Source organism: Sturnira hondurensis, unplaced genomic scaffold, assembly GCF_014824575.4.
Source record: "Sturnira hondurensis isolate 20B ecotype Veracruz unplaced genomic scaffold, ASM1482457v3 Scaffold0013063, whole genome shotgun sequence".
In the NCBI taxonomy this organism is placed as follows: Eukaryota; Metazoa; Chordata; class Mammalia; order Chiroptera; family Phyllostomidae; genus Sturnira; species Sturnira hondurensis.
This window is the reverse complement of record NW_028085694.1, coordinates 4,375,037-4,400,038: the sequence shown is the minus strand read 5'-3', so window position 1 is coordinate 4,400,038 and position 25,002 is coordinate 4,375,037. Positions and strand designations below refer to the sequence as shown.

General features: G+C 38.4%; 1 protein-coding gene and 1 pseudogene across 2 annotated transcripts in view; one reads left to right on the top strand and one right to left on the bottom strand.

The window, feature by feature from the left end:
• The window catches only part of PRKACB (protein kinase cAMP-activated catalytic subunit beta), a 111,941-nt gene that overhangs the window by 301 nt on the left and 86,638 nt on the right, over window positions 1-25,002 (top strand). The gene's annotated exons all lie outside the window — the stretch shown is intronic.
• On the bottom strand, window positions 5-24,435 carry LOC118997327 (uncharacterized; annotated as a pseudogene).

Here is a 25,002-nt window from a genome sequence, read left to right as displayed (position 1 = left end):
TAAGTCAAGGGCCGGGACTGGGGACCCTCCGGACGGGCCGGCGCGGGGCGCCAAGCGCCCCTCTGGGTTGGTGCCTCGAGGCCGCGGGCATGGTCCAGGCCTCGCAGCCGCGATCGCGAGCTGCCTGAGGGGGCTCTGGCGACCAGCTGCCTTCCTCCCTCCAGGCGTGAGGGCTGGCCGCGAAGGGCCACAAGTAAAGAGGTGGGCGCGAAGCGGTCCCCGCGATTCCTCTTCTCTGTAGAGCGAGGGGGACTCACTCATTTTGAAAGACTTCCCCAGATGTGGTTCGAATAAAGAAGTACCTTGTACCATCCCAGCCCTCGCTTTCCCCGCCCCCACCCCTTCTTTGCAAGCCACAGGTAGTGCTTTGGGCAGAATTGGCTCTTTTCCCTCCATCACCGTTGCAACCGAACCTTATCACCTGGCTCTGGCAGGTAACGTTAATCCTGAATGTGAAACTATGTTTTAAAGATCCTCCGTCTTCAGAAGAGGAATGGGGGGTGTGATAAAACTAAACAGGCAACTTTGTCAACTAGAGAAGAAAAAAAGCAGTGCAGGCTTGTCTTTTCTTAGGACATTCAAGAATCTGCTACAACTTAAAGGTCACTGGGAGTTGAAGAGCTTCCAGAATACGGTGGCTTTCTTCTGAGATCTGAAAGTGCAGGAAGGTCACACTTTATATCAAACAGCAAAAAACAAAAACAAAACAAAAAACATGAAAATTGAATTTTTGTACGGCTATATAGATACACAGTGGGGGCAAAAAAAAATAATTTTCCTGCCACCTTCTAAGTTCTTCTAACTGGGCTAATAAATTAACATGGAGCAGATCAACAGGAGAAAATCTCCAAGCTTCATACTGACGTAGATTTGCGGGTACCATAAGATACGAAACCTGAAGACACATTGGGCAGTTGAGGTTTATATGTCATTTTAGACAAAGGAGAAGTGGGCAGAGGTCTGGGATTTCAAAGGGAAAGTAGGCAGTTTACAGGTAGATGAAAAGAGCAGACATGTGGTAAACAAATTCTTTCTGGGCCACCCAGAAACAGTGGGACATAGAGGGAAGTCTAACAGGCTTTGCTACATTTCTCCCTGTCTGACACTTTTCATTTATATTAGGATGCTAAGTTGATGCTTTTTTCCAGTAAGTTTTTCTATCTGAATTCCTTTAGTCATGCAAAGTAGGAGGGTCAGAGTTTCTGAGTCTTTTTTTCTTTATAACCAGCTTAAAATCTATATCCCAAAAGGCACATTTTGGAATGGCAAAACTTTGGTCTCTGTCAGTATATAGTATATCAGAATTGTTGTGTAAATATATTTACTTGCCATTTTCGGGTTCAGCTCAGATTTTAAAACTAGAATGACCAAATAACAAATCGTATTTGTTATATCATGAGGAGTAAATTACATCTTAGCACTTGATGGAATGCCTGATAATTTATTCCAGTTTGTGTAAACAGTATCCGTGTTTAATGTTTCCGTGTTTGTAACATGTTTAAGGCTAACTTTGTAATTTAGCATGAAAGAAATAGTTTTTTTCTTTTTTCTTTTCTGGAATCTGAACATCAAATTGATTTGGGAAGGTTTAGTCATTCATTTTGTTTAAATAATAAGATCAGATTCTATGGTGTATGTTTGACTAATGGTTGGTGTTAATTTTCAGGAGCTCCAGAAAAGTTGGATGTACAATCATACGGATTATCAGTGAACACACTTTAGTATGTGATATAGAGATTTTAAAAAGCTATTTTAGAGGTAGAACTTTCATTATCTGTTTTTCAGTTACACAAATGCTGTAACTAACTGTACTATATTATAAAATATAAAGAATGCAGAAAGTGTTAAGTCAGTTGTGCCTGGTGCGTTGTCATTTTCCCTTTTAAAGCTGTATAAATTTAAGCTAAATCATGTGCTAATTGCATTACAAAAAGTGTGATTGGTAATTGAGTCATATCAGTGATTTTTATTATCAAGTGCTGGCCTGTACAGTGTTCATATTGATAGCAGACCCTTCTACTGTGAGGCTACTGTGACCTATGTACAGTAGCTTGACTTTATTGACTGTTGCTTTTTGTCAGTTACTCATGGTCAGTCACATCTCAAAAATATTAAATGGAAAAATTCAGAAAAAAAGAAAAACCAATTGATAAGTGTTACATTTGTGCTATTCTGAGTAGCATGGGAATTTTGCACCATCCTGCGCAGAACACGAACCGTTCCTCTCGTTCAGCACTCACTGGGAGTAGCCATCTTGGTTATCAGGTTGATGGCGGTGGTGCCACAGTGCTTGTCTTTGAGTGACCCGCATAGCAACCTAAAGCTGTGTTACGATTCTTAGGTCATTCCCCTCACTTCATCTCATCACATAGGCATTGTACCATCTCACATTATCACAAGACGGGTGCATGTAATGTAATACGATGTTTTGAGGGACCATATTCACCAAACGTTTATTACAGTATATTGTTATTATTTTTTATTTCATTATCAGTTATGATTGTTAATCATTATGTCTACTTTGTCAATTAAACTTTACCATAGGTATGTATGTATAGGAAAAAATAGTATATGTAGGGTTCGGTGTTACCCACAGTTTAGGGCACTCACTGGGGGTCTTGAGAATGTATACCCCATGGATAGGGGAAACCACTGCATTTCTGTTATTAAGTGACCACATCAGTTCTCCCCTAGATGGTAACAATCTGAAGCTCCTAGCTATGGGATACTCTTGGATATTTACAGAAAACAAAAGGGAAACTTTAAATGTTTACCTAAATATTTTTAAATTGTTCTAGTGAATAACTTATTTCTTAAGCTTTAACTATTAGTGATACCTCGGTACTTATGTTTGCCAGCTTTTTATGTAAGTTTACTAACGGAAACCAAATGTCATTTTAGTACTTTGAATAAATCCTGTGAGATGATAATAGGAAATATTAAATAATGTCTCATAGGGATGATTATTTGAAACACAACAGGTTGATCTGTCATTTGTATTTGGAGCAGTGTTATCAGGTGTGTGTTGCTGCTGTTCCACCGTAATGAACAAAGACATGTTATTGATATATCTTAAAATTTAATGAAAGAATTTTACCAATTATATGTTTGTGGTTTTTAATTACTCTTGAAAATATACACCTTTCAAAATTTGAATGTAGTTATTTAAACTTAAGTGGATACATAAAAGCATAAAGTTTAGGAATGTAAGTGATCTCGGAGATCAGCCTGTGTAATCATTCCATTTCAAAGCCGAAAAGCCTCACCTCTAAAGAGGCTGGAGTTGAGAACGCACTATTAGTGATATTGGAGTGAGGAATAGTCTGGTGCCCTAACTCCATTTGGCATCACTAAATAATTAATACGAGGTCTGTCCAGAAGGTATCCAGCCATGTAATATGAAAACTAGCGACGTTTATGGAACAATATATAAGAAACATTGTACATAGGACAATACGCCTTAGTCACCTTCATCATAAGTACCTTGGGACCTCACACAGTTCCCCCGGTCGCCCTGAGCTGCCCGTTTTATTTTCCTGAATCTCATTGACAGTCTGAAATCTTGTCCCTTTCAAAGGTAATTTTAGTTTTGGGAAAAGCCAGAGTCACAGGGTGCCAAATCTGGGCTGTAGGGTGCTGAATCACCTGGGTGATTTGATGTTTTGCCGAAAGACCCTGCACAAGATGTGATGCATAGGTGGGCATGTTGTCATGATGAAGCTGCCAATCACCAGTTGCCCATAGCTGTGGCCTTCTGAATCATCTTGGAGGCATGTTCAAACCTACCACAAAATTTGATGCAGATTCATTGCTTTACTTGCTCAGTTATTTTGAATGTGATGGCCACACAGTACACATGCTCACTCAACTGCATCTCCTCCCCACCCCACTGACTGGTACAGTGAAGTCATCATTGTTCACACATGCACATTCCAATCCATTCTCCTTGGCTGCCAGGTTACATCGATGTCACACAAACTGTTTTTATATTAACAATATAAAAACAGGACTTTCTCCAGACAGACCTCATACATATGTTTTCAAAATATCTACCAAGTACATTAGTTTCATTTGGGCATCCTGTAAGTAAAAGCTCAAGAAATTTTCTATCTAGTGTTAAGACAGAAAATGAACATATAAAAATTAACTGAAAAGCAATATATGATAGGTGCTAACCTCGTAGAGAGTAAAGTTAGACCTCTGAAAACTACCGATAGGAAAATGTTTGGTTTTAAAAACTGATTTTAAAATATCAGGTTGATAGAGATTTGAGGTTTGATGTGGACTATGTTTCATATAGGTGACTCTGGAGCTTAATTCTAAAAGTATTCCAGAAGACCGAAATTGGGCAAAAAGATATTTGAGAACATTCTTGCTTATCTTGATAACCTGGTGCCTACATTGTGTTCTCTTGAAACTTACTTATTCCTCTGCTATTAAAATTAGACATTTTCTAGAGTAAGACTTAAAAGCTGGAGAGATCCCATTCTCATCTCTCTGGTTTCAAGAGATGACATGAAGTTAGGCACCTGTTGTACTATAGTGAACTAGGAATTTGTATTTATATGTTTTAAAACTTAATGAAAGAATAACTGTCACCAGTACATGTTCATCTTGTGTATTTTAAAAAAATTACTCTTGAAAACAAATATATGCATTTCAAAATTTAAATGTAGTTGTTTAAGCTTCATTTAATATGCAAAACCATGAATGTTAGAAAGGAAATGGTCAAGTCAAGGAACGTGTATAAAGGACCCATGGACAACGACGGGTTGGGGGGGAGGACTGAATGTGGGAGGTGGGGGTGGGCAGGGCAGGGGATAGTTATGGGGGGAAAATGGGGACAACTGTAACTGAACAACAATAAAAAAAATTTTAAACAGATATAAGTGAATATATAATTTTCTGAGTTTTAGGTTCTTGTCATTCAAAACTGTTTTAATTATCTAGTCTTTCACTTTTTCATTTAGCCACAGTCACCAACATAAAAAAGACATGCCACCTATTTTAACCTGTTTGTGTTTTTGTTAGTTTATTTCATTAAAAAATTATGCCCCACAGTTTGCCTCTGTGGCTTTACATTACACTCTCATGGCAGAGGTGTTAAGGCCTGTGGGTGAAGTGTTGGTAGAGATTTGGATGTAAATCCTCCCATGGCTACGAGTGGTAGAGCCACACTGTGTAACCTAGTGTTTTACATAATGATCTTGGAATGTTTTCCAGAGTATCTCTCTGTTTTAAGAACATAAAGAGAATAGAAATTAATCAGCGTCACCAGTAGACTAGGTTCAAACAAAATGCAAGTTTCATAACAACTACATTTTTAATTGATTCGAGAGGGAGGGGAAGGAAGTGAGAAAGAGAGAGAAACATTGATCAGTCACCTCTGGCATGCTCTCCAACTAGGGACCAAACCCACAACCCTGGCACGTTCCCGGACTGGGAAGCAACCTTCCAGTTTGCAGGACAACTCCCAGCCAACTGAGCCACACCAGCCAGGGTATAACAACTACAATGATTCCTCACCTGTTGCAGGAGTTACCTTCCAGAGACCCCTGCAATAGGTGATAATCCATGAAGTAGTGGCATTATATTTATTTTATTATTTATATATATTTTAAGTCTTTATAAACCCTTTCCACACTCCTGTAAACCTTTCCCACTCTCTTATTAATCTTTCCCACACTCTTATAAAGACTTCATATGCTCTTGAATACTTTCTACACTCTTAAACCTATGTAATTTTAACAACGTATAACATTCTGTATGGGTACTCACCAGTGAAGTGTACAACCCGAGATACAGTGAAGCCGCGATTAAGTGTACATTTTTTGAAGGCTTACTATGTGCCAGGTTCTCTAAGTGCTTTGTATGAATAATTTCAGTTAATCTTTTTAATCCTATGAAGTAGTTTGTTTATTTCTTTTACTTTATAGTTGAAGAAATGGGGGGCAAGAGAGCTAAATGATGCAGGTCTAGTAAGTCAAGGAGTAGCATTTGAACCTAGGTAGCTGAGCCCCAGACCCTGAAATCCTAGCTACTGTACCAGACAGCTGGGTGCCGGGCGGAAAAGCTGGCTCTGAGACTCACATCTTAGTTTTTACGTTGTTTCAGTTCATCATCAATTATAGAAATTTTGGTTGTTTCATGGTGCCTTTTTTTGGATATATTAAATGAGAGTTGTTTTTTCCTTGTAGCATTCTGTAGATTCACTTTTTTTATCTGTACAATGAGGACAAAGGATTAAATTACCTTGAAAGTCCTTTCAGATTCATTATGCTATAATTTCAAATTAGGCCAGATAAAATTAATTTTATATACTGAAAATATTTATTACTATTTGTATTTCATTATTTTTTGTAAATGTACGCCTTTCTCTCCTGTTAAATCGCCAATCAAAAATAGCATTTGAACTTGCATTGTTATTTTTTAGGTATTTAGAAACTTGCTTTTGTCATAGTTGAGAATAGCACTATTCAACGTACTTTCTGCTGTGATGGAAGTGTTCCTGTCCGTGTTGTGTAGTGTGGCAGACACTAGCAGCAGGTAGCTGTGGCGCACTTGAAATGGGACCAGGGCGACTGAGGGACTGGACTTTTAACTTACAGGTGGTTATTAGTATTTGGTATGTTGGACAGAACAGATGTAGAATATAGCTGTCGTCACATAAAATAAAAATGCCAATGCTTCATTCCATCATTTCGGGGGACTTGTGGGTCCTAACAAGTGTGTGTAGATCAACAAAAATCTGGATTTGTCTTTTCTTGTACTAGGAATTAACTTATTTCTTCAGCATTTCCTCTGAGTTAGCATTTATAAGCTTAGTGAACAGAGCATTATAGTTTAGTAATTTGTAAAGTTGTTACAGAGTTACCTTTCTTATTGGGCTCTACTAGAATTAAAATTTTGTAGCTTTTAATACTGAATCTCAGTGAATATATTTTAATTGAAAATTTTTGTAGATTTCAATGTTGATTAGGAACAAAGGGATCTCATAGCTTACTCATATCTTTAAACCTTCCAATTACAGACTTTTTTAAAAATGAAAATCAGTAACAGGTATTTGTTCTAATTCACCGGATTAACAGAAGAAGTATTTAGGAATAGTTTTCCTTGGGTTAAAAAATAAGAAAAAGAATAAAAAAGTCAAAACAAACAGCAGTACTGTTTCAATAATAAATACATATTATCTAATCCAGTTTTGTGATTCATTTTGTGCGTGTTATCTACTTTATAACATTATTTTCTGTTCAGGAGCCATTTTTCTGGTTCTCCTGGCCAGTGACCTCCACGTAGCTGTAAAAGATTGCAGCTTTGCATCGCCAGCAGCAGGATGATTGGAGGCATGAAGGCCAGCGTAGGGAGGAAGCCAGCCCTGGCCGAGCGGCAAAAGCTGCGAATGAAAAGATCCTAGGTGAGACAGTGCCCCTGTTCAGATCCTGTCAGACAGTCAGGAGTGGACCATAAACCATTCCGATGTCCCACTGAATTAATAAAATAAAACAGTTAGTGCAACTTACAAAATTATGTATCTAGGTGATAATAAATGTTAGTACACATATGAGATCAGATTTCCTCGGGGGAAATAAATCTTGTTTTTAATGAAAAAATTGTGTTAAATAGAAAAATGTGGAATTTATGGGAAGTAAATATACCCAATTCAATATGTAATTGTGAGTATTTTGTCTTAATTGTAAAAGTAATTCCTTAAAGAGTATCTTATATGGTTCTTTTCTTTGTCTATCTATTTATTCATTTATTCCACACAGTTGAGCTTCTAATATAACAGCTGTCACAGTGCTTCCATAGAAGTTCAGTGGGGGAACCTGTTGGAAGGATGGTCATTTATACTGAGGTGGGGAGGGTTCAAAATGACTTCAAAGAGGTGAGCTCTGAGTAAGCATTGAAGATGGTGAGTGTTCAATAGCAGGACTGATGATGAGAAACGTGTTCTGAGTAGAGGGAGCACAGAGTTAGCAAAGATGCTGAGGAGTGAAGCAGCATGGCGTCTTCAGGAAAAGGAAGTCAGCTGTCCATCAGGACCAAAAGGTGGAGAGGATGGGGTTAGTGGTAGGGAAGAGGGAGACTGTATGATAAAAGGTGAGACTGAAGATATGGACAGAGACTCTACAATGGAGTTTATCTCATACACTGCAGGTGGCAAACAAGGCCCTCGGGCTGAATCGGGCCCCCCACCTTGTTTTATCCTGCCCAGCACCTTGTTTCTACCTGGGGGCAGCGCAGAGCTCCTTGCCCTAGTTAAGGAATAGTTACGTTTATATAGTTCTAAAATTACATTCAGCCCTTTGAAGGCAACAGCAAGGCTGATGTGGCCTGTGATAAAAGTGAGTTTGACACCCCTGCCATAGACATTAGGGAGCTATTAGAGTCTTTGAAATAAGGGAGAGACATAAAAAATTTGGCTTTAGAGGGATTGCTTTGGTGATGATGTGAAGATGAGTCACCATGGAACAAGGTGGGTGGAGGCAGGAAGATCAATTAGAAGACTTTCTTGCTCACATGAGGGGCTTTTAGGGACTGAATCGAGGTGCTAGAGGTAAGGATCTCAAATGTGGGAAATTTGGAAAAGTAAAGTGAGCAGATGGCACTTAACTGGTAGCATGTGGGGAGTTAGGAAAAGAAGGAATTAGAAATAACTCCCAAGTTTTTAACTTCTGTATCTTGGTGGGTGGATTGTGATTCCAGTAGTGGAGTCAAAAATGAACATATGGGGAAGAGCAGATTTGGGGGTGCATATTGAACTCAGGTGTCAACGGCATTTTTGAGAAATTATCTTATTGGTTATTTTAATTTCTTAAAAAAATTTTAATTTATTTAGTTTTTGGTGATGAAGGGAGGGAGAGACATCAATGAGTGCTTGCCTCTCTTACAGTCCTTCCAGGGACCTGGCCTGAAACCCAGGCCTGTGCCCTGACTGGGAATTGAACAGGTGACTCTTTGGTTCACAGGCCCACTCAGTTCACTGAGCCACACTGGCCAGAGCTGATTGGTTGTTTCATATGTAGATGTTCTTTTAATCTCTCAACCGTAGTGGAGGGGGTATGACTTTGGATGGTCAAGGGATGTTTTCTACATTTCATCCTCATTTTGTTCCCCCTTTTAAGTCCCCCTATTTAGAAACTATAAAACTATAATATCTAAGTTCTATTAATATTAGTTAAGAACTATAGCTACTAAAGGTTTAACTTTTTTGTTTTGAAAGAGTAAAAGCTAAAGCATAGATGAGAACAGTGTAACTTTTAAATACACAATTCAAAGTAAGATGAAATATTACTTTCATAATTAAAGTGTGCATCCTGTAAAATACTGAGCTTTGTAGAGTCATGTGGAATAATGGAAGGAATATGTAAAATACAGTACAAACATATATTAAGTAAATAATCAGTTTTCTTCCTCTAGAGTCTTTTAAAATGCATATTATAAAGTTAAAGTGCAATTTAAGTAAGAATGTGAACTTAGACTAAGAAAAATGTAAATTCTGTTTCCTAATACATTCTGTTACTTCACTTGGGACAAACATTTCAATGTCTCCAAGCCATGCTATAAAATCAAAGAAGATGGATTTGATAGAGGCTGTGATGTCTTCCTTTATAATCCAGTGATTCCAGTGTATTTATTAAAAGAAAAAGTGTGCACTTTAAAAGGAGCAAGTCTTAGGAATAAATTATCGAAGGTTCTTATAAAATAATGCAGGTAGAGAAGTGGTAAATGAGTCTCAGTGTGAGCAAATATAAGGGAATTATTTAGGGAAATTTTTTGATGTACTTAAAGAATGATAGTCTCTAAATTTTGACTTACTAAATTTCTGAATCACTGTTTTGATCTTTGAAGCTACTCACATGTTCTGCAGATAAAGGGACTATCTAATTTTTGGTCATTAGGAGAATATGCTGGAAATAAAACATAGATCATTCTACTCTTAACATAAACCCTTACGGTACAATGTGTATTGTGATGTTTTGTGTATAACAGATCCAGAAAGTTAAGATCAGGGGCAGCTGATAGGAGTTAAGAGAGAGGAAGGTCTATTGTATGAGGATAAACTAAAAAAAAAACAAAACAGAACAGAACGGAAAACTTCAATCTAGAAAGATTAGGGCTACATCATCAAAGTGTATAAACCAAGTAGTGTAGACAGAAAAATCTTGGCTTGTTCACCTAAATTTGAGACACTATATCTCATGAGCTAGTCCTCAAAATTTATAAAAGTTAGTTATGGAGCAAATAAAAGAAAGTACAGTAAAACACTGATAAACTAAGCTTAGAGAATAAAAATATTTAACTGATTTGCAGTTATTTATGTGATTGGTAAAACATTTGTGCTTATAAATTTTGTTAGTATTTTTAGCAGTTGCTAGGAAAATTTATTGTTTTTTTTCTCTTTTTATTGGTTTTGTTATCCCTTCAGCTTTTACAACTACTGAGTGAGTTATGATTAAAAAATAGATCATCAAAATATATAACAAACTCACACGACTCCACTCTAAGAAGACAAAAAAAATTAGATCATCACCTTTTTTCTAGTATTGAGGCTTATTATTATAATGTAAATAATAATTTTTTCCCCTGATGTGGAGGTATAGCATAAATTTTTATATTTTAACCTGTTATATTCATTTAATTATTTAAAAATTTTGTGATGGCGGGAGCTAAATAGTTGTCTTTATGTAGTTCATAGACTATTGGAAGATCTAGATAAGTAAATGAGAATTTTTAGGAAGTATAATGTAGTATGTTTCCTGTAGTCATAATTTAGTTGTTCATGTTTTGGTTGTAATGTAAATAAGCTTCAGAAATGCTCTGTATCAATGCAGATGGTTTTCTGAATCAAACGTGGGACTCATAAAAAGAAATATTCACTAGTTGATAATTCACAGTGATGAATGAATGACTCACTAGTATATTTGACAATAGGGCTGCCTTCGAAATCCAACGTCGATGTCAGATCTTTGTCTGACTTGCTGTAACCAGGCATTAAGTTCCAAGCTTTATGGTCATGGTTTAAGGTTGTATTCTTTGTTGCCTACTATTTATATGATGTCAACTTTTCAATGACTCCCGAAACTTTTTTTTTCCTGTAAGGCAACTGTTGAATCTAAACCTTGAAGTCTTTGGCAAATCTATATTCCCATCTGGACTTTGTCTTCAAAAAAACTAAAGATAATATCTTGAGAGCACATTATTTTAGGTCCTTAACAAAATGAGTATTCAGTTTCTATACCATATTATTTTTAAGTATTTAACTAGGTAGCATTAGCAGACTATTGTGCTATGTGAGCCACAAACTTAAGAGAACATATTTATACAGATATTACTTAGCTGCTCTTGTAGAAGCCAGTTCTACTGATAATGTAGTTCCTTCAATTTAATCCTAGCTGAACTCTCTAGATGAGTAAAAGCCATGAAAAGTTAAACTGGGGAAGAATATGAATTCCTGTTTGAGCTGCAGTCTTGATGTTACTACATAAACCATAGTTTGACAGATAGAATGACACAGAGACATAAAAGTCTTTTGTTTGTTAGTCATTCAATGGTCTCATCCTTCTCAACCAGTACTTACTGAGTGCCTACTTTGTACCAGGTGCTGTGCTCATCTGGAAATGCAAACATGGGAATGAAAGCAAGGCTTGGTTTCTTAAGATATGGGATGGATACATTCGGATACTTATGATAAAGTTCACAATGATGCACAGGCACTTGAGATTGATACATGGGTGAAAATAAAACAACAGTTTATATAAGAATAAGTATAGAACTTCCGAGGTCATGTTGGGAAGTAGGCTGTAATCGACTGAAATAGAAACTGGCTTTGAGTCCATTTTGGAGATGTTTACATCTGTAATTGTACCACTTAAACCAACATGGATTTCTCAGCCGTTCCTCCCACTACACATTGTGATCTGTAAGGGAAGAGGCAGTATCTACATTGTTTAATGTTTTGATCCCTAGAATTTGGCACAATTCCTAGCTCATAGTGAAAGCTAAAATCGTGGATAGTTAAGTGAATAAAAAAGTCAACCCTATTTTAGAAGTATTTAGCCCCACCCCTTCAGTTGGCAGGCACTTTCTCTGTAATATTGAGTATATTGATTATTTTTGTATAGTAGTCAATTTACTTGATAAGAGGATACCTCTTTCCCTCTCTTCTTAGTACAAAGTTTATTTAACAACTTTTATATATCAAAATTACATCACTCTTAATTGGTAGGGAGAGATGGGTCTCATGCTTCAGAGAGGAAGACATTGGATTAGGGGAAAGCATTATGTTCCTAACTGCTTGAAAAATTCCTGGTCACTTGAGGCCTGCTGTGGCCTGAATGTTTGTGTCTCCTGAAAATTCATTGATTGAAATCCTAACCTTCAAGATGATAGTATCAGAAAGTGGGACCTTTGAGAGGTGATTAAGTCATGAGGGCTCTGCTGTCATGGATGGAATTTGTGTCCTTGTAAGAGAGGCCTGAGAGAGTTCTCTTGCCCCTCCTGCCACATGAGGTTACACTGAGAACATGGCTGTCAGTGAGGAAGTGGGCTTTTTACCAGACACCATATCTGCCAGCCCCATGACCTTGAACTTCAACCTCTTCAGAACTGTTCGAAATAAATCCCTGTTGTTTATAAGCCACCAGTCTGTGGTATTCTGTTACAGCAGCCTGAACGAATGAGGCTGCTGCCGTTCAGCCGCACCACCACCACCGTGTTCCCATCCTGTTGCCGCTGCTCACCAGTCTTTTGCAGATTGACATATGATTGAGTTTAAATACCTATCTTTTCTTGAATTAAAAAATATACATAATTGCATATCTAATTGAGAATGTTTTCTTATTCTCTCTGGAAATTGGGCTTTCATTAACAGCAAATATTAATTTATCTAATTGAGAAAATAATCAAATTATTCTCTTCCCCCCCTTTTTAAAAAATAAATTCACTGACTGTCCTTTGAGAATTTAGAACCTGGGTATGTAGGTGATTAGAAGTTACTGGCCTGGGTACTTAATATTGTTATTCTAGTATCCGGATCACACTGAGACACAGAAGATAATAAAAGTGTTCTAAAAGAGGCAATAATAGGTGTTACAATGTATTTATATAAGCTCACTGTTACTTTTAAAATCTTTGCTAACCTGCAGAATGGAGATAGTGCTGAGTCGTGAGATTTAGGTATATGACATGTTTCTATTGGCACCTAGAATATGGGTGATAATAAGTAGTAAAGATAGCCCTGGCTGAGTGGCTCAATTGGTTAGTTCATTGTCCTCCACACCAAAAGGTTGTGGGTTTGAGCTCCAGTCAGGGCACATGCCTAGGTTGCAGGTTTGATCCCTGGTTGGGGCATGTACGGGAGGCAACCAATCAGTGTTTCTCTCTCACATTGATGTTTCTCTCCCTTCCTGTCTCTCTAACATCAAAAAATGTATTCTTGAGTGAGGATTAAAAAATAGTAAATCTAATGTTTTAAGGGAAATCCTTAACCACTGTTTATATAGAGTGAGCACATTTTTTTAGCAAGTCAAAATTGCCAGTAAATGGACAACTAGAAATAGTAAATAAATCTACTGGAGTAATTACACATTATAAGGAGATAACTTATAATCTCACAATCACCTAGAATAAAAAGACATAAAAATTCAGGGAGAAATTTTAGTTATCCATTAAAACTTTAAAAATTACATAAAATAGCTTATTTCTCACAGTAACCTTATGTAATAGACACTATTTTCATCATCATCATTTTTTTTCTGGTAAGAAATCTAAGACTTAGAAAAATTAAACAAGGTTACACAGCTAGTTACATGGCGGAGCTTCATGTAATGCAGCTGAGTTGATCTGATTCTGGGACCTCTACTCATAATCAGTGTTACACTGTTCCCCTAATATGATGATGATACTTTTTTTTTTAAAGTTGTGCATTTGAAATTGTTCCAGAATCCACAGGGCCCTAGAGGATCCTTGTACCTGCCTATCACCTTGTCCGAATGTTAGTACTCAGCTTTGTCTGTGTGCCAGGCAGTCTCGTCAGTGCTGCATGGTGCCTCCTAATTTAACTTCATAACCCGTTGAGGTGCAAACTGCGATTGGTTATTTTTTAAATTTATCTTTTATTTATTGATTTGAGAGAGAGGGACATTGATCTGTTGGCCCTCTTTACATGCTCATTGGTTGATTTTTGTTTGTGCCCTGCCGGGGATCAATCCCACAACCTTGGTGTTTCAGGACAATGTTCTAACCAACTGAGCTGTCTGGCCAGGGTCTGGTTTTATTTTGTACAAGAGAAAATGCAGGCGCAGAGAGCTGAAGTAGCTTGTCCAAAGCTACATGGTTAGTAAGCAGTAAAGCAGGGATTTGAACCTAAGCAGTGTGACTCTGAAGTCTCTGTTCTTAATCACATGCCATGTTGGCTACTCTTTAAAAACTTGTACATTTTTATTTCATTTACTTATCTCTTTCATCATAATCTTTCCAGTGATGGCAAACTCATTACTCTATAAGTCAGTGTATCAGTCGTGGTTACACTAGAGAAACAATGTCAAACGGATGTATATTAGCAGAAATATTGCAAAGACCCCATGACTAGCCAGACCCCGCGACTTATGGATTGTGGGGTCTGGCTAGGCAAGTCCAAAATTCATAGAACATGCTGTTAGGGAGGGCAAGCTGGAACTCTGGGGCACAGGCTGAAGCTACAGTCTGCAGCTGAATTTCTTTAGAGAACCTTCAGTTTTAAGCAGAACTGCATCAGGCCTACTGAAATTATCTTGGATAATCTTTACTTAAAGTAAACTGATTATGAACTTCAATCACATCTACAAAATGCCTTCCGAGCAAACCTAGGTTTGTGTTTGATTGAGTAACTGGAGACTGTACCCTAGCCAAGCTGACAATGAAAACCAGTCATCACATACTCCGGTTTCTCTTCAGGTGGTAAAAATCTTCTGCCTTTTAAAGCTGATCATCTCAAAACAAATCAATAAATAAAACAGATTATCACAGACATCTTTTTGTTTGTTTGTTTTAACCCCAGAGTGTGTATAGGGAGGGGTGGGGAGGTGGGATTTATTTTCCCAAGCTAGAAATGGAATATTTTCTTTTCTTTTCAACCTTCATTTATTTCTTGGTCATTCCTACCACTTTCTCAACTCCACGCTCACCCCACAATGTACATAAACCACATTACCTTTAAAAAAAAACAAAAAAACCCCACAAGCCTCAAAATAAAAGGTACAGAAATTACTGAACCAGGAAATCTATGCTGAGGCTACTGTGTTTGAACACAAAGTTGGTCACTTTTTACATGGCAGTGTAACTGGTTTGGGCGTTCATGGATTTCTCCCAAGAAGCTAGAAATTGAGAGGAAATCCAGAGAAATTTCTAGGCAGATTTTATTACGTTCATTCTTCAGCACAGGGAGTCAGCCCAGAGGAAAGAAAGACCCTCTGAACTGACTTGGGGGCTGGCTCTGCTTGGCTTGTTTTTATAAGATGGGGATGAAGTGGGCTCGGATGGAAAGGCAGGCTGTTAGAAAAGGGCAGGCTTCTGGAATTTTCCATTTCAGGGTTGGTGATGTCCTTTACTAGCTGTGCTGCCCGGTCACTATGGCAAGATGGCTGATTCCTCATTACCGCCAACCTAGGAAGTGTGTGTAGCATTAAAACCTCGATCAGCATGTGGGACAGCAGTAGTTAAGCAGGCAGTTAGAAGTGAGATAAAATCAGCTACCTCTGAGAGTTTTTGAGTAGAGAGTGGAGGGATGGTGACATTTTTGCAGTCAGCTTATTCTGACCACCTGGTCTTAACTTGGCTTCCTGGCCACCAAGTATTTTCTGTTCCCTGTCCCAAGGCCTTATGCTGCCTTAGTAAGGGAGTTAGACAGTGGAATCTCTTTCTAAATTCACTGATGTTCTAACAGGAAGTTAGCATGGCATTCTTACAGGAATTTAACTTATTAAATACAAGGAGCATTGGCCCACATAATTGATGAGATAATTAGTGTTTAATAAAATACAGAATTCTCTCTCTAGATTTTTAGGTGCAAGGAGGGTTTCAGAGAGAGCTGTCTGCAGATAAATATGTATTTATAAAATATTATTTATATCTTTACATTTATCCTTTTGATAAATAAAATTTAAAATGCTGTAAGATTCTTTACTAAGACATAGATTTAAAGTGATGCAAAGCGATGTGTCATAAACCTTCAACTAGACTAAAAGGCTAATTTAAGTGCCACACAGACCCTCTCCATTAGACAGTTGGGGTTTCTAGAAATAAGGACGTTGTCCCGTAGCAGTAGCCTTACCTGAGGCTCAATGCAGAGATCTTCTCCGAAAAAATGTAAATGTGGCTTTTGTCTATTGGAGTTGACGTGATTTGATCATAAGGAACCTACAGAATTTTTAAAGGAATTTTACCACTCAGATTGGAAGGGGCAGAGAGCTCTAATGGAGAAAAAAAGTCTCTAAAGGGACTTTAGCCTCCTGTGGACAGCAAAGAGGCTGAGAAGCTTGTCAGCTCTAAATACAGACCGTTTCTTCTGGAAAATGAAAAAATGCCTCAGAGGATGCAGTCTAGAAGCCACAAAGTATAGCTAAGAGACAGAGAGCCACCCCTGGGGCTAATCAAGGAACTAGTGACACGAGTCCCACTTGATCTCAGAATTCCCGTTGACCAATGACTGTTATATGCCTCTTGTTTCTCCATTTTTGAATTTCCCATTGTGTTTGCCATTCTTGTCTCACTGTTGTATCGCATATTCTCTCTGTGTTGGGAAGATAACTTGAATCTTTAGTTCTCAGGTCTTCAGATTAGAAGAATCGTTCCTGAGGAGCTGCATCTAAGAATCTGGATCTGGGGGGCCTCATCTACATCTGTCTGCACCTGATTTAGATGAGCCCCTGGACTTTGAGCCAGTGTTGTAATGGGATGAGACTTTGGGGGGCTAGAGGGTTGAATATATTTTGAAAATGGAGGAGTGTAAATAATATGTGGCCAGAGGGTAATTGTGATAAGAGTAGAGAAGGCTGCAAATTTTTAACCACCCTTTTCAATCAGAGGCACAGTTGATTTCTTCACCCCATTGAATCTGGGGTTGGTCCATGATTGTTTATCCAAGAAAATATAGTGGATGTGACACTGAATCAGTTCTAGGCTTGTCCCTTTGAGAGAACTGACAGCCTCTGCTTTCATAGAAGCTACCTACTATGTAAGAAGTTTGACTGTTCTGAGACCAGCCTTTTGTTAGAAGCCTGACTGCCACTTGGAGAGAAAGAGAGGACAGTGCCCATGAGGGGGCGTGGGGGGAGGTGCAGAGAGATTGAGATTGGCCACATAGAGTAGTAGCACCTGGGACTAAACAAGTGAGCTAAGCTTTCTTAGACCATTCAGTCAGGCCAGCCTTCCACTGAAGCCAGATGAGTGAGTGACTCAGCCAGCAGTGAGAATTGAGATGCGAGATATGACCCCAGTTGGGCTGTTCCAGCCATACTCTAGCTGTTTGAGCCACCTAGTGTGGACCTCAGACCCCAGGGAGACATGAGCAATTCCTACTGCACCTTGTCCATTCTTGAGCCACAGCATTGTGAGCAAAATGTAGTTATTGTGTTAATAGTAAATTTTGGTATTTGTTACATAGCAATGAATAACTGAAACACGAATGAAGAAACAAATACAGAAAAATTTTATCACCTGCCCCAGAAACAGTAAGAGCTATTATCGTCAATTGCATTTTTAACTGCCTATGTCCCTGTTCTTTCCAGAGGACCCTCTGGAACCTCTTTCCATCATTAGCAAACCTGTCTGTACCTACAGCTTTTCCATGTAATGGAAGTTTATTCTCTAGCACCTTACATTGGATAGTTGGACAGTTATAGGTAGCATAACTCCTTGACTTGACTACAGAGTAATAATATGATTTGACATATAGCTGGGTACTATTTTTAAAAAATAGCACTGTTTTTAAAAATAGCTATGGCTGGTGTGGCTCAGTGAATTGAGTGCCAGCCTGTGAACCAAAGGGTCACCGATTCGATTCCCAGTCAGGGCACATGCCTGGGTTGCAGGCCAGGTCCCCGGTAGGGGTGCTCGAGAGGCAACCACACATATGTGTTTCCCTCTCTCTCTTTCTCCCTCCCTTTCCCTCTCTAAAAATAAAATCTTTAAAATAAATAAATAAAATAGTGGTACTTTCTACTCTGAGCTCTTTGAAAAACAGATTCCTCGCACAAAAGCTTGTAGTTAGCATATAACTTAAATTTTCTTATAGGAAGTTGAGAATATATAAAAAAGTAAACAAATGAGTACTCATGAAACATTAAAGTTTTTCCCAAATGGCCTTCTAATTGAACTATTGATTAGAGGTCTTCTTCTTGACCATTCCAAGGACAGGATTCTACCCCGGTCACTTCTCCCTTCTGGATATTTTCTTCTGGAACATCCAGTTCCTTCCCACCTTCTTAATATGCAGAGAAACTTCTCTCACAGGAAAATCAATCTGATATCAAGGTACTGATACTTCTTTTTAAACCTAGAGTGAGTTTATTAAACTTTTTTTCTTAAAGGAACTTTCATAGTAACTATTATGAAAGTGAAGATTTCCACTTATCATTACTTATGTATTAGAAAAAGAGAAGAAAAATCTCACCAGAATCCCACCACTCACAGATAACCACTGTTAGCGTTTTTTCTTCAATACAGTCGTCCCCCTTTGTTGGCTGTTTCACTCTCCATAGTTTCAGTTACCCACAGTCAACCACATTCCAAAAACATTAAATGGGAAGTTCCAGAAATAAACACTTCATACGTTTTAATCCTTGCACCATTCTGAGTATGTGATGAAATCTCATGTCCTCCCTGGGACATGCACTGTCACTCTGTCCAGTGTGTCTGTGTTGTGTGTGCTCCTGCCAGTGAGTCACTGAGCAGCCGTCTTGGTTATCAGACAGACTGTTGCAGGACCTCAGGGCTTGTGTTCAGGTCACCCTTATTTTACTTAACGATGGCCCCAAGCACAGAGGTAGTGATACTGGCGAATTGGATATGCCAAAGAGACACCACAAATCGCTTCCTTTAAGTGAAAAGGTATCTGTGGGTAGGAAGAAAGTTAGTCTGTAGAGAGTTTGGTGCTATCCTTGGTTTCAGGCATCCACTGGAATTCTTGGAATTAATCGCCCGTGTATAAGGGGGAACTACTATATATCCTTTTCAAAAATACCTGGGTGAGTTTTAACAAAAATGGGATTATGATAATCCCATATGATCCCATTATGATCAAAATACATGCACCAGAATGTTTCTAGCAGCATCATTTATATTAACTCCATTTATATTAGCTCATTATGTGTCAGGCACTATTATAAATGCTTTAATCAGGTTTATTTCATGTAATTTACCTCATAATCCAGTGAGGTCTATACTTTTATTAACCTCTTTTGCAGGTGAAGAAAGTGAAACAGTTAAGTAATTTGCCCAAGCTCACATAACTGGGATTCAAATGCAAGAAGTCTTGAATTTAGAGTCTGTATTTCTAACCATTAACCTAACCTGCCATCCATATTAATACAGTGACTTGTACTTTTGTTTTATTTTCTTTTTATTTTTATATTACTAAGTTTTTCATGTAGTCAGATATTATTCTGTAGGAATTTTTTTAGATTCATGATATTAAATTTTTTAAATAATAACATGTATAGAACTAATTTTAAAAATCTACTTCAGTACTAACCATTCTCTCTACTTCTAATAGCATTGGTCCGTCAGTTTTGCTTGTTTTATGAATTTAATCATATAGTATGTACTCTTTCATGACTGGCTTCTAACAGTTTATAGAATTCATCCCTGTTATTGAGTATAGTTGGAAATTGTCCATTCTCTTTGCTGTGTGGTATTCTATTGTTTGAGTATATCACAATTTATTAATACTGTTGTGGGGTGTGATAAGTGTGATAAAACCATTTGGAGTTAATATAAATGATGCTGCTAGAAACATTCTGGTGCATGTATTTTGATCAATATGCATTTCTGTTGAGTATGGTTGTGGATATTAAGCTTTAATAAAATAGTTTTCTAACGTGGTTATACCATTTTGCATTACTACCAGCATCGTATGAGAGTTTCGTGGTTCTGCATTTTTACCAACTTTCAGTTTTGTTCTTTTTTACTTGCTTTACTCATTGTGATAGGTGCTACAATAACATTTTTATGATACATGGTATTCCATTGTGTAGAGATGTACTGTCTTTTTTAAAAAGCAGCTCTTATTGTGGGCCATTTAAGTTATTTCCATTTAAAAAATATAAATATTAGGTTAATATTCTTGTAGATTTATTTTTTAAATTTCTGGTATGTATTTCTTTTTTTAAGATTTATTTATTTGTTTTTAGAAAAGAAGGGAAGGAGAGAGGGAGAGAAATATCAATGTATGGTTGCCTCTCATGCATTCCTTCCTGGGAACGGGCCTGGTACATATTTCTAATGCCCGTAACTGTACAAATAATATGAGAGTCTGTTTCACTGACATAAAAATGAGTTATTATAACTTTTGCAACTTAAGTTACTTGGTAAAATATGAAATCTCATACTTTATTATATTTTTATTTAATCTTTAATATAATTTTTCCCATTACCATTTAGTCCCCTTATGCCCCCCGCCTCCCAGCAATCACCACACTGTTGTTCATGTCTGTGAGTCCATTTTCCTTTTTTTCTCAATGCCTTCAACACCTAACCTCCTGCGAGATGTTACCCTGCTCTCCATCTATGAGTCTGTCCCCATCTTCCTTACTACTTCAGTTTATTTCTTATATTCCACATATGAGTGAAATCATACAATTGCCAAGATTTCAAAGCACCCATGTGTTCATTAGTAGATGAATGGATAAAACAACTGTGGGACATTTACATATTGGAATATTGCTAGATCATAAAAAAAAAGAACATTTTACCTTTTGTGACAGTATGGATGGATTTGGAGAACATTATGCTAAGTGAAATAAGCCAGTCAAAGAAAGCAAAATAAGATATCTCATATTTTAAATTTAAATTAATTTTATTTCCAGCAAACATTCAAGATTATATTTGTTGGTAATTTTATATTTTTAATAAATAACCTGTTCTCATCCTGTGCTTATATTTCTATTGGAATGGTTGTGAATGTCTATTTGTTGCTATATATGTTAGAAACTTTTCCTATTTACCTTTAAATATTATAAAAAGTGAAGTTTTTATATAAGCAAGTTTATATCTTACAGTTTTTGTCATTGATATCCTGTTTTAAAAGGCCTCTTCATATATTCAACTCTTGCATTCTGCTCTCTTCTTCCCATTTGTATTGTATGTTTGTGTGCACATATGCACATTAGATGTATATTTAATTTCCATTTGAAAAATAATATGGAAATGTAAAGTTACTCCCTCTATGCTATACTCCCTCTATGCTATATTACTTTCTTTTTCTCAAATTCCCTTCAAAACAAACTCCTTAATTAATAAGCTAACTTCACTACCGGCCAAGATGGAGGCATAGGTGGAAATACTGTGCCTCCTTGCACAACCAAAATGAAGGACAACAAAGATTTAGAAACAAAAACACAACCAGAACAGACAGAAAATTGAACTGTATGGGAGTCCGACAATCATTCGTCCAGACCAGTAACGGGCGGAGTTGGAAGCTGGTGAAGAGGGCTCACAGCAGGAATAAAAGGTGGCTGGCAGACCAGGGTGTGCAGGTGGCGGGGGGCTAGCAGACCCCAGGTGCAAGGAGGAAACGAGGAGATCCAGTGAGGCGCTGTAGGCAGTTGGCTGACTATGGTCACACATTCGCATAGATAAACCAGGTGAAAACAGGGAGTGAGACAGACCACACAACCCAGGGTCCCAGTTCCGGAAAATAAAGCCTAAAAGGACCAATTGAAAAGGTGCTGGGAGAGATTCCCAGCCTCACAGGAGAATTCTGTTTGGAGAGACCCACAGGCTCCTAGAACGTAGACAAGCCCACCCACCGGGAAACCAGCACCAGAAGGGCTCAGTTTGCTTGTGAGAAGCAGCAGAGGGGACTGAAATCCAAGAGAGCAGAGAAAGCACCATTGTTCCCTCTCTGACCCTGCCTCCACATACAACATCACAATGCAGCCCTGGGTTGCCCCACCCAGGTGAACACCTAAGGCTCCACCCATCACTGTGTAACAGGTGTGACCTGACCAAAAAATTATGGCTCAAACAGAAGAACAAATCAAAGCCCCGGAGCCAATACTTTTAACCGACCAAGAGATAGCCAACCTATCAGATGCATAGTTCAAAACACTGGTAATCAGATGCTCACAGAACTGGTTGATTTTGGTTGCAAATCAGATGAAAAATGAAAGCTACACTAAGTGAAGTGAAAGAAATACACAGGGAACCAATAGTGATGGAAAGAAAACTGGGACTCAAATCAATGGAGTGGACCAGAAGGAAGAAAGAAATAACCAAACAGAAAAGAATGAAGAAACAAGAACTCAAAAAAATGAGGAGAGGCATGGGAACCTCCAGGACATCTTTAAACATTCCAACGTCTGAATTATAGGGGTACCAGAAGGGGAAAAGGAAGAGCAACAAGTGGGAAACATATTTGAACAAATAATAAAGGAGAACTTCCCCAATCTGGCAAAGGAAATAGACTTCCAGGAAGTCCAGGAAGCTCAGAGAGTCCCAAAGAAGTTGGACCCAAGAAGTAACACACCAAGGCACATCATAATTACATTAGCCAAGACTAAAATGAAGGAGAGAATTCTAGAAGCAAGAGATAAGGGGATAGTCACCTACAAAGGAGTGCCCATCAGACTGTCAGTTGATTTCTCAAAAGAGACCTTGCAGGCAAGAAGGGGCTAGAAAGAAGTATTCCAAGTCATAAAAGTCAAGGACCTACATCCAAGATTGCTCTATCCAGCAAAGCTTTCATTTAGAATGAAAGGGCAGATAAAGCGCTTCTCAGGTAAGGTCAAGTTCAAGGAGTTCATCATCACCGAGCCCTTATTATATGAAATGTTAAAGGGACTTACCTAAGAAAAGAAGAAAAAAATATGAACAGTGAAAGGACAGCAAACTCACGGTTATTAACAACCACACCTAAAACAAAAACAAATACAACAGGAATAGAACCACAGAAATGGAGATCACATGGAGGGTTAGCAACAGGGGAGTGGGCGGAGAAGGGGGGAGAAGGTACAGAGAATAAGCATAGGCAGTGTGGAGAAAATAGACAAGGGAAGGGTAAGAGTAGTGTGAGAAATGTAGAAGCTCAAAAACTTATGACACATGGACATGAACTAAAAGGGGAACGTGGGTGGGAGGGGGTTTGCAGGGGAATGGGAGGGACTGGGACAACTAATGGCATAATCAATAAAATATATTATTTAAAAAAGCTAAATTCACAGCTTCTGCTTTCTTACTTTCTGTTTATACTTCAAATCCTTAGTTTGATTTTTATTCCTACTTGCTCTGGCAAGCAGCATCAGTGATCCTAGAGTTGTTTCTGTTTGCAAGGCTTTTCCTTCACTCTATAGTAATTTCTTTGTTGTTGTTGTTAAGAAAATTTTTGTGGTTTTATTGTGTTATGAAGCATTGAAACATCTGAACAAATCAGTATCTGGGTGGTGAGGCAGCTGCTTCGTCCTTCACTCTTTTGGGGGTACTAGAGCAACTTGTCAGTAGATTAAAGAGAGAGAGAGACCAAGAGAGAGAACTTTGTGCTGGTACAGTACAAACTTCTCCTGTGAGATGTAACTACTGTAGCGTCCAAACATGCACAACACCCAGGAAGCAGCAGCACACTGCGCCCACTCCCACTGCAGCCCTGCTCGTTTATTTGGAGCATCCAATATTTGGAGCATCTGGAGGAGTGTGAATAGTATTGGGAAGAGGAGGGAGCAGGAAACAGCCTGAATGCCTGGCTGGGAGGAGGCCAGCCGAAGTTGTGCAGGGCAAGCCTGAACATTGGTGCAAACCCAAGCATTGCTGATGTTCTTTAACAAGAACATCTGGTTTCTTTACAAGAACATCTGGTGGCACCCCCTGATGGGTCTTCATTGGCCTTAAGCTGGCCCACAGCCATGCTGATGGTGCAGCTATCTGGAGTGGGCTGGAGGTCCTGCGCTGCAATACTGTGCTGAACTCTCTGGAACAGAAGGCTAGACAACTTCTCCACAGTGGCAGCTTTCCCCTGGAATTGGTGTCCTTCCCACATAAGGCATGACGTGTCCATGTAAATTGTGCCTAGCTGGATTCTGTCATTGTCAGATAACTGATAGTAATACTGAATGAAGCTGGATCCATTCTGTTCCCAAATTGGCCTGCCTCCCATTCTGGAGCATCACCCAGCCTCACTGAGACCCGAGGAGCTGGCACAATGGTGGCAGCGGCAGCGGCAGCCCCATGCATTTCCTTACTCTTTTCTGTTTCCCCAAATGAGTCATCCACACAAGCACTTCAACTTCCCCCATATCCTGTTGCTGTGTTCTCAACTTGTGACCGGTTCATATCTTGAGTCTGCTCTCCAGGCATACTGGTTTTTACTGGGCGTGTTTTTTGAAAAATCAATAGAGGAAAACATCTCTTCCCCAAATCTATAACCCCTATTTGGAAATTCCCTGTCATATAAGTCAGAAATCTGGGAGTCATTCTTAGACTTTTTCATTTTCCTTATCCCTACCTCTCATTGGTGATTGGCTGTTATTACTGATTTATCCCATCATCACCAAATATACTTTTTCTAGCTTAGTTAAGATATTTGTCATCCCTTTCCAGGATATCTAAAATAGTTGCTTAATCATTCTCTCCACCTTCAGTTATCTTTGCCATCTCCCTAATCTGATCTGGTTACTCACTGCTTACCTTTACCTTTTCACTGGGCCCCCCCATATAGGATAGGGTTGACTGTGGTATGCATAGTGTAGGATTATTCTTACCCTGACAAGTAAGGCCTGTCATGGTTTGGCCTCTTTCTCTTGTTTGATTTCC